The following is an 8,649-nucleotide window of genomic DNA, read 5'->3' as shown; positions in this document are numbered from 1 at the left end:
TTTTTAAATGATCTGAATCATACTGTGACAGGTTTCTCTCTTGCACGCTCTTCTTTTTGTTTTAAATCACCGACAGAACCATGGCTCCAGAAGTCAGGACTCTTTTTGTCTCCAAACTACCTCTGCAAGATATAACCTTGGCTTCTCAGGAAATGGAAAAATAATTAACAATTTCCCCCATCACTTATGTAACTCCCTCAATAAATAAAAACTATAGGCAGTTGCTCCTGGAGATGACATATTATGGCGTTGATGTCATAGTTCTTTAGAAGATGTTAAACTTTTTAGTTTGATGGATTAAACAATTGAAACATTATAGAAGGCTCAGGAGCAACACATGTAAGTTGCATAAACATCCATGTCAGGGTATGGGAAGGAAAGGGGCATCAATGTTGTAAATAAAACACTTGTAGATTTTTCTCATCCTATGAACTTATTTTCAGTAAGGTGTTCTCCTTGTTCTGACACCTCTCACCAGCTCCAATGCACAAAGGTCAAGGAACAGATCAGGTTTCACTGCCTCCTTTAATTCCATGGAGGAGTGTAGAAGATTAACACAGAAGCTGATCTCTTCCCAGATACTGCCATCTTCAATGTACATCTTCCCATTTTTTTAACTCCATTTTGGACCTTTCAAAGTGTGTAATCATCCGTTCCTCATCAGAATCCAGAAGGGCCGGAAGTGCGACATCTGTCACAGAAGAAGGAACATTCTCCTCCTCCCACTTCAAATCCTCTTCCTGTGCTTTGTTTACTTCACTATTTCCATTTGGTTCTTGTTTAGTACTTCTCATTTTCATTCCTTCAAAGCTTTCTTTTAGCATAGGTTCTTTTTGTTCAGCCTCCTTCTCTTCCTCAGACAATGGTGAAAAGGCAAACCTCTGGTTATTCGCAGATGGTCGCCAGAGAACCATGATGACGAAGAGGATCATTGAGAACAGCAACCGCCAGATGGCATCATCCACCCAAAGCTCCCGCCATTCCGACCGACAAGGCACTATCCTGAACTTCATGGCTGTCCAGATGATAAACACAATAGATGCTGCCACTGCCAAGATAAGCGTGTTGGTAAGATGTCGGTACAAAGAGTTTTACAATGTTCCTCCGAAGTTTTAACAGCTTCATTGTTTGAGTCAAGCTAATAAATATCCACCAGCACAGGACAGTGTCTAGGAAAGCCAAGGGGATAAAAGGCCAAGGAAACAAGATCAGTCTGGGCTCCAGTAACTCTGAGGACCCCTTCCATGCCAGAGAACAAAAGATAGAGGGCTCCTGCTACCACAACTTTGTGAAGAGTGACTCCAAGGCGAGGCTTAACTATGCCATACCCCAGGCTGACTATAATGACGAGGGTTCGAGCCAGCGAGCATTTAACTGCTGAAAGTAGTCTACGGCCATACCACCCTGAACGCGCCCGATCTCATCTGAAAGCAGCTCTGCAAGGATCAGGGCACCTTGGACTGATTCGCCTTTATATCGGATGTTCTGAAATTCTGCATAAAAACAGCTTTCTCGAGCATTCCCAGGAAGATGACAGCACCAATCCAAAACTGGATTCTCAGGAGATCTCTCCAACAGCAGGCAGACCAAGCCAGCCGCAGAACACCAAACAGGACATATACAATAAACATCACCATGAAAAAAATCATCAAAGGATATTCTTCAAGCGTGAGGTATTCATAGGGACCCTTCACTTCAACAGTCACGGTAAAGATTACTGAGTGAATTTTCTTTTGAGGATTCCTTTGAGGATGAAATGCCAATATGTACAATAAAAATGTATGGCCCATCTTGCCAAGTTTTCAGTGGATCATGCATTGCAGTTTTGTCTCCGGTAAGAGTAAGATTTGTTCCATTCTCCTTAGCCTCCTGTTTTTCTCCTAAGAGAGGCAATCGATGTACAAAATCCCCAGAAAAGCTCTTTTTTTTCCTTAAGGTTTTCCAAATATGTCTCCACTTCTTCTGCCTTGAAGTTGTAGATTTCATTGTAACAATCAGCACTTTTCAGATACCAGGTTATATTCGAAGATACATCGCAAGGTTCTCCAGCAACGACGGTATCGGAACGTGCCACTTGGATCGGTCGTTAGTGGCGACAGGTGCCGGTCCTACACCGAGGAGCGACAGTGGGGACAGCTGAGCCCCCAGAAGTAGAAGAATGACAGGCAGCACCTGAAGCCATGCAGCCGCTGCCATCTTCACAGCCGTGGCGCGCCTCCGAAAGCCGATCTCAAGTGTTTTTAAATGTATGCCTCTGTGCATCAGATTGCCTTTTGGAACTTATGGCCTGCATAAGCAAAGTCAAACATAGTAGTCCACATCTGTGTAGAGAAAATATTTACTAAAATAGTGGTTATGTGCTCACCTCGGGACATGCCGCCCTGGAACATGGCAGGAGGCGCTGAGTGTCAGGCGCCGCCACCGCCAGCAAATGCACCTTTAATAATACTATTAAGCCCCCATCGCAAAGGATGAATACTCAACTTTTGTATCAACATGGACAGGAGGGACTGGAGGAGATTATGCTGAGTGAAATAAATCAAGCAGAGAGTCAATTATCATATGGCTTCACTTACTTATGGAGCATAAGGAATAACATGGAGGACATTGGGAGAAGGAGAGGAGAAGGGAGTTTGGGAAAATTGGAGGGGGAGATGAAGCATGAGAGACTGTGGACTCTGAGAAACAAACAGGGTTTTGGAGGGGAGGGGATGGAGGGTTGTGTGAGCCTGGTGGGGCATGGATTACATGGAGCACTGAGTGTGATGTATAAACATGGAATCTTGGAACACTGAAAAAATAAAATGAAGTTAAAAAAATTACTACTAAGAAATCAAAATGATGCCTACAGAAAGTTACCTGTTCCATGTAACAGAGGTGTTCACAGAAGCTGGGCTCCTCCCTTTCTCCTGCTCAAATCTCTGAAGCACACAGCTGATTTGAAGTCATAATTTTAGAACCTCCCAACATATTAGAGCTGTCCGGCCCCATTCCCTTGGACTACAGAATGAAACAGTAGTGCATTGTCACAACACTAATTTAAACATGAAGTCCCCCTAAAGCTTGGATACACTGTCTTAGTTCTTTCCCTGCAGATTTTGATTAATGTAAGTCACGGTCATACCATATAAACACTATGATGGTTGGGAAGTAAGTAATCGTGGGTAAGGGAATAGTTTAGTAATGTTTATAAGCATTGTCTCACTTCGTAGAAGACGGTGAGCTGAGTATCTTTAAATACTATTTCAGGCCTGTGTTACAGCATACTCTGAACATACCAGAACGTGAATCAACTTTAAAAAGATAGTTCTTTCAGTAACTCTAATATCGGAAAAATGTTATGATGCCTCTATTCCTAGGGATCTTTGAGTATCTTATTCAGAGTTCCTCCACTCTTCATGATCATGATGGGAAGAGGTAAAAAGACCAGCTGAGTTCATTCCAGTTGACCACACAACAAGAAAGTCCTGAGACTTGAGATGCTTCCAGATCAAGAAGACCAGAGATAAGAGGGAAATAGTACCATGTATGGAATAACAAGGGATTTGGAGTCAGTTTGGTGATCCCGCTTAGGTTTCTGACACTAAAATCCTCTGTGACTCGAATCAACTCTGAGCCTCTGTCTAACCATCTAGAAAATGTGACTAATAATAGCTACACTGTAGTTTGGAAGTTTAAGAGGGAGAATCCCACAATGGGCTGGTGTAATGGCTCTCAAGGGCAGGCACTCAGGAAGCCATAATTACTATTGGGGTCTGTTCTTTTTCCAGAAGAAAGAACACATGTTGAATCTGTATGTCTAGTAGATGACTCACAAGATGATTTTCAAATCTTAAGGAGGGTCAAGAACCTGTTATTGTGTCATATTTCGCTCAGAAAACATGCTGCTGCTCTGGTGAGGACAATACAATAGCACCGTCATCTCTAGGGGTAGAGAGCTTCCCACTTCCATATGGCCATGCTGTCCCTCTTAGCTCAGGGTCACCAAAAAGAGCAGCTGTGGGGGGAACCGCAGGCCAGGTTTGCCAGGTGTGGCTGGGGCAGGCAGGACTCGGACTTAAGGCTCAACTCCTGTTCAGCTAATCACACTGCTCTTCAGAGTGCCATTGTCTGCGAGCTCTGACGTAGGAAAGGTTGCGAATTTCCCTTGTGATTCCCTCTCTGACCCTTAGGATGTGTAGCAAAGTTACATTTAATTTTTTTAACTTTGAGGGACTTCCTGGTTTTCTTTTGGTTATGACTATGGCTCAATTCCCCTGTGGTCTAAGAATATGATCTAGTTAATTTCAGGCTTTAAAATGTGTAGATTTGCTTCATGGCCCAACATTGTCTACTTGGGTAAATACCCTAGGATCCCTGGAAAATAATGTATTCCGCACTGAATGTGTAATGTTCCACATATGTCAATTAGGTCACATTTGTTACCAATGTTTCATCTGCCTTTTCTATCAGATACTGAGAAAGGTCTATTCAAATCTTCAAACAATGCTACTCTACTCAAACGTTGCATTGGAGAATCTACCAAATGTTATAAGGCAAGAGAAACAAAAAGAATAAGAATTGAGAGGATAATTGTGGCTATTCACAGATAATATGAGGGTGTACCTAGAAAATATAAAATAGTCTATAAATACACTATTAGAATTAAAAATGGAAAACTTGCAAATCTTAGAACCAAGAAAGCAATCCAAAAAGCAGCCCGGGGGAAGAGATTTCTTATGTACAGAAAGAGGAACATCAGAATAATGTCAGACCTGTCCACAGAGACCTGGCAAGCCAGAAAGGGCCAGCAAGACATATTCAGGATACTAAATGAGAAGAACATGCAGCCAAGGATACCTTGTCTAGCAAGGCTGTCATTCAAAGAAGAAATAATACCTATTCTTCAGAAGCTGTTTCAAAAAATAGAAACAGAAGGAAAACTTCCAAACTCATTCTAGGAGGCCAGCATTACCTTGATCCCAAAACCAGACAAAGACCCCATCAAAAAGGAGAATTACAGACCAATACCCCTGATGATCATGGATGCCAAAATGCTCAACAAGATCCTAACCAATAGGATCCAACAGTACATTAAAAGGATACATCACGACCAGCTGGAATTTATTCCTGGAATGCAAGTGTGGCTCAACATTTGCAAATTAATCAACATGATAGAGCATATTAATAAAAGAAAACACAAGAACCATAAGCTCCTCTCAATTAATGCAGAAAAAGCATTTGACAAAATACAACACCCTTTCCTGATTAAAACTCTTCCAAGTGTAGGGATAGAGGGAACATTCCTCAGTTTCATAAAAACCATCTATGAAAAGCCCACAGTGAATACCACTCTCAATGGGGAAAAGCTGAGGGCTTTTTCCTCAAGATCAGGAACACAACAGGGTTGCCCACTCTCACTACTATTGTTCAACAGAGGGTTAGAAGTCTTAGCCTCAGCAATCAGACTACAAAAAGAAATAAAAGGCATTCAAATTGACAAAGAAGTCAAACTCTCTCTTCACAGATGACATGATGCTTTATGTGGAAAATCCAAAAGACTCCACTCCCAAATTACTAGAACTCATACAGCAATTCAGTCATGTGGCAGGATACAAAAATCAATGCACAGACATCTGTTGCTTTTCTAAACACTAACAATGTAACTGTAGAAAGAGAAATTAGGAAATTGATTCAATTTACAATAGCACCAAAAACTGTAAGATACCTTGGAATAAACCTAACCAAAGAGGCAAAATATCTAAACTCTAGAAACTACAGAACACTTAGGAAAGAAATGGAAGAAGACACAAAAAGATGGAAAACCATTCCATGCTCATGGATTGGAAGAATAAATATGGTTAAAATGTCTATGCTGCCCAGAGCAATTTATATTTTCAGCACTATCCCTATTAAAATACCATTGACATTTTTCATAGAGCTGGAACGAACAATCCTAAAACTTGTATAGAACCAGAAAATACCCCACACAGCCAGAGAAATGTTGAAGATGAAAACCAAAGCTGGGGGCATCACAATGCCTGACTTTGAGCTATATTACAAAGCTGTGACAGCATGGTATTCACACAAAAACAGACACATAGATCAATGGAATGGAATAGAGACCCCAGAAATTGACCCTCAACTCTATGGCAACTCATCTTCAACAAATCAGGAATGAATATCCAATGGGAAAAAAAAGACAGTTTCTCTGATTAATGGTGTGCTGGGAAAATTGGACAGCCACGTGTGGAAGATTGAAACTCAATCATTCTCTTACATCACACACAAAGATAAACTCAGAATGGATGAAAGCCCTCAATGTGAGACAGGAATCCATCAAATCCTAGAGAAGAACATAGGCAGTCACCTCTTCAACATCGGCCACAGCAACTTCTTCCTAGACACATCACCAAAGGCAAGGTAAACAAAAGCAAAAATGAACTATTGAGACTTCATCAAGGTAAAACGCTTCCGCACATTAAAGGAAACAGTCAACAATAAAAGAGGCAACCATTGGAATGGGAAATGTTTGAAAATGACATGTCATATAAAGGGCTGGTATCCAAGATCTATAAAGAACTTCTCAAACTCAACACCCAAAACAGAAATAACCCAATCAAGAAATGGGCAGAAGACATGAACAGACATTTCTCCAAAGACATGCAAGTGGCTAACAGGCACATGGCAACATATTCAACATCACTTGCCATCAGGAAATACAAATCAAAACCACAATGAGATATCACTTTACACCATTAGAATGGTCAAAATTAACAAGTCAGGAAATGACAGATGTTGGTGAGGATGTGGAGAAAGGGGAACTCTCTTACACTATTGGTGGGAAAGCAAGCTGGTGCAGTCACTCTGGAAAACAGTATGGATGTTCCTCAAGATATTAAAAATAGAACTACCCTACCAAACAGTAATTTCATTACTGGATATTTACCCTAAAGATACAGACATAGTGAAAAGAAGGGACACCTGCACCCCAGTGTTCATAGCAGCAACGTTCACAATAGCCAAACTGTAGAAGGAGCCAAGATGACCTTCAACACATGAATGGATAAAAAAGATTTGGTTCATATATACAATGGAATATTCCTCAGCCATCAGAAAAGATGAATACCTACCATTTGCATTGACATGGATGGACCTGGAGAGGATTATGCTGAATGAAATAAGTCAAGCAGAGAAGGACAATTACCATATGGTTTCACTCATATGTGGAATGTAAGGAATAGTGTGGAAGACCATAGGGGAAGGGAGGGAAAAATGAATGGGAAGAAATCAGAGAGGGAGACAAACCACGAGAGACTCTGGACTCTGGGAACCAAACTGAAGGTTATAGAGAGGGGGAGGAGGGGGTAACAGGGTGATGGGTGTTAAGGAGGGCACGTGTTGTGATGAGCACTGGGTGTTACACGTAACTAATGAATCATTGAACGCTATATCAAAAACTAATGTTGTACTATATGTTGGCTAACTGAACATAAATAAATAAATATGCTTTCTACATGAAAAACATATAATAATGGGAACAGAATTTCAGATTTGCATGATGACATATTCTCAAGATATGTTTCACAGCAGTGTAAGTATACTTAACACTACCAGACTTCATACTGAAAATGTTTAAAATGGCAAAATCAATGTTAGGATTTTTTACAATTTTTTAAGTACATTCTGTATGATTCCATTTTTATAAAGATTTTAAAAATTTATTTTAGAGAGAGAGCGCATGGCACGAGAGTGGTGGGGGAGGCAGGAAGTGGGAGAGAGAATCATGAGCCCACACTGCACTGAACACAGACCCTACACGGGGCTCGATCTCACACCATGAGAGCCCATCCTGAGCCAAAGTCAAGAGTCAGTGGCTTAACTGACTCATGGAGAGTGTGTGTGTCTCGTCTGCCCGGCAAGTGAAAGAACCACACCCCAGCGCTCAGGCTCTAACAGAAGCAGAATTTCAATGTCCTCTTTGGGAGCAGCCACCTCCCCTCTTACATGGCCTTGGGGGATCCCAGGGAAAGTCTTCCTTGTCCTCATCCCCTCAGAGGGAGGAGCTGGTCCCATGTCCTAGGGTCCCCACCCTCTCCCACTGCTGAGGAATAGCCACACACAGGGACCTGGTGTCAGGAGTGTGGTTTCCTGGGGCCTGGCAGCCACATGCAAGGACTGGATTGCTTTGCGGGGAAGCAGTGCTCACTGGTGACACCGTTCGCCATCCCCCACTGCACTCTGCAGTCCAGGCTCTGTGCCCAGCTTAGGTCAATCACCAGCACCCCACATGCTCCTGCCATGGGAGCGATCATTCAACATCACCACATTGCACAGAGGCAGAGAGCGAGGCCCTGAGAGGGGAGGCAAATGGCTCCAGTCACAGGACTGCTCAGCAGTGGGGCTGGAAGGCCAGCCCTCCCGAGCCCCCGTTAGCCTACCCAGGGACTCCTTGAGCCCAGAGTGAGCCCTCCCCTGCCTGCCCAGCCACACACTAGCCCCTGAGCTGGATGATGGATTGTTCTTCTTGGCCCTGAGGGTGTTGCCGGCTGACTAGGAGGGAGAATGCAGCTGGTGGGACACGCTGTAGATACAGGACAGAGTGACGCATCTGAGCTAGCAGGAGCCACACTCTGGTTTCCCTCCCAGGGCCTGCCTGGGAGCTGGGGT

At 42.8% G+C, this 8,649-nt stretch overlaps 2 pseudogenes; both read right to left on the bottom strand.

Annotated features, from left to right (window-relative positions):
* Window positions 1-590: 590 nt before the first annotated feature.
* Window positions 591-1,196, bottom strand: LOC123926610 (annotated as a pseudogene).
* A 371-nt stretch (window positions 1,197-1,567) lies between these two features.
* Window positions 1,568-2,196, bottom strand: LOC123926936 (annotated as a pseudogene).
* Between the last annotated feature and the right edge of the window lie 6,453 nt (window positions 2,197-8,649).

The sequence above is a fragment of the Meles meles genome, chromosome 16 (assembly GCF_922984935.1).
Source record: "Meles meles chromosome 16, mMelMel3.1 paternal haplotype, whole genome shotgun sequence".
Taxonomy (NCBI): domain Eukaryota; kingdom Metazoa; phylum Chordata; class Mammalia; order Carnivora; family Mustelidae; genus Meles; species Meles meles.
Note: the sequence above shows the minus strand (reverse complement) of the source record. Positions and strands in the feature narration are given on the sequence as shown.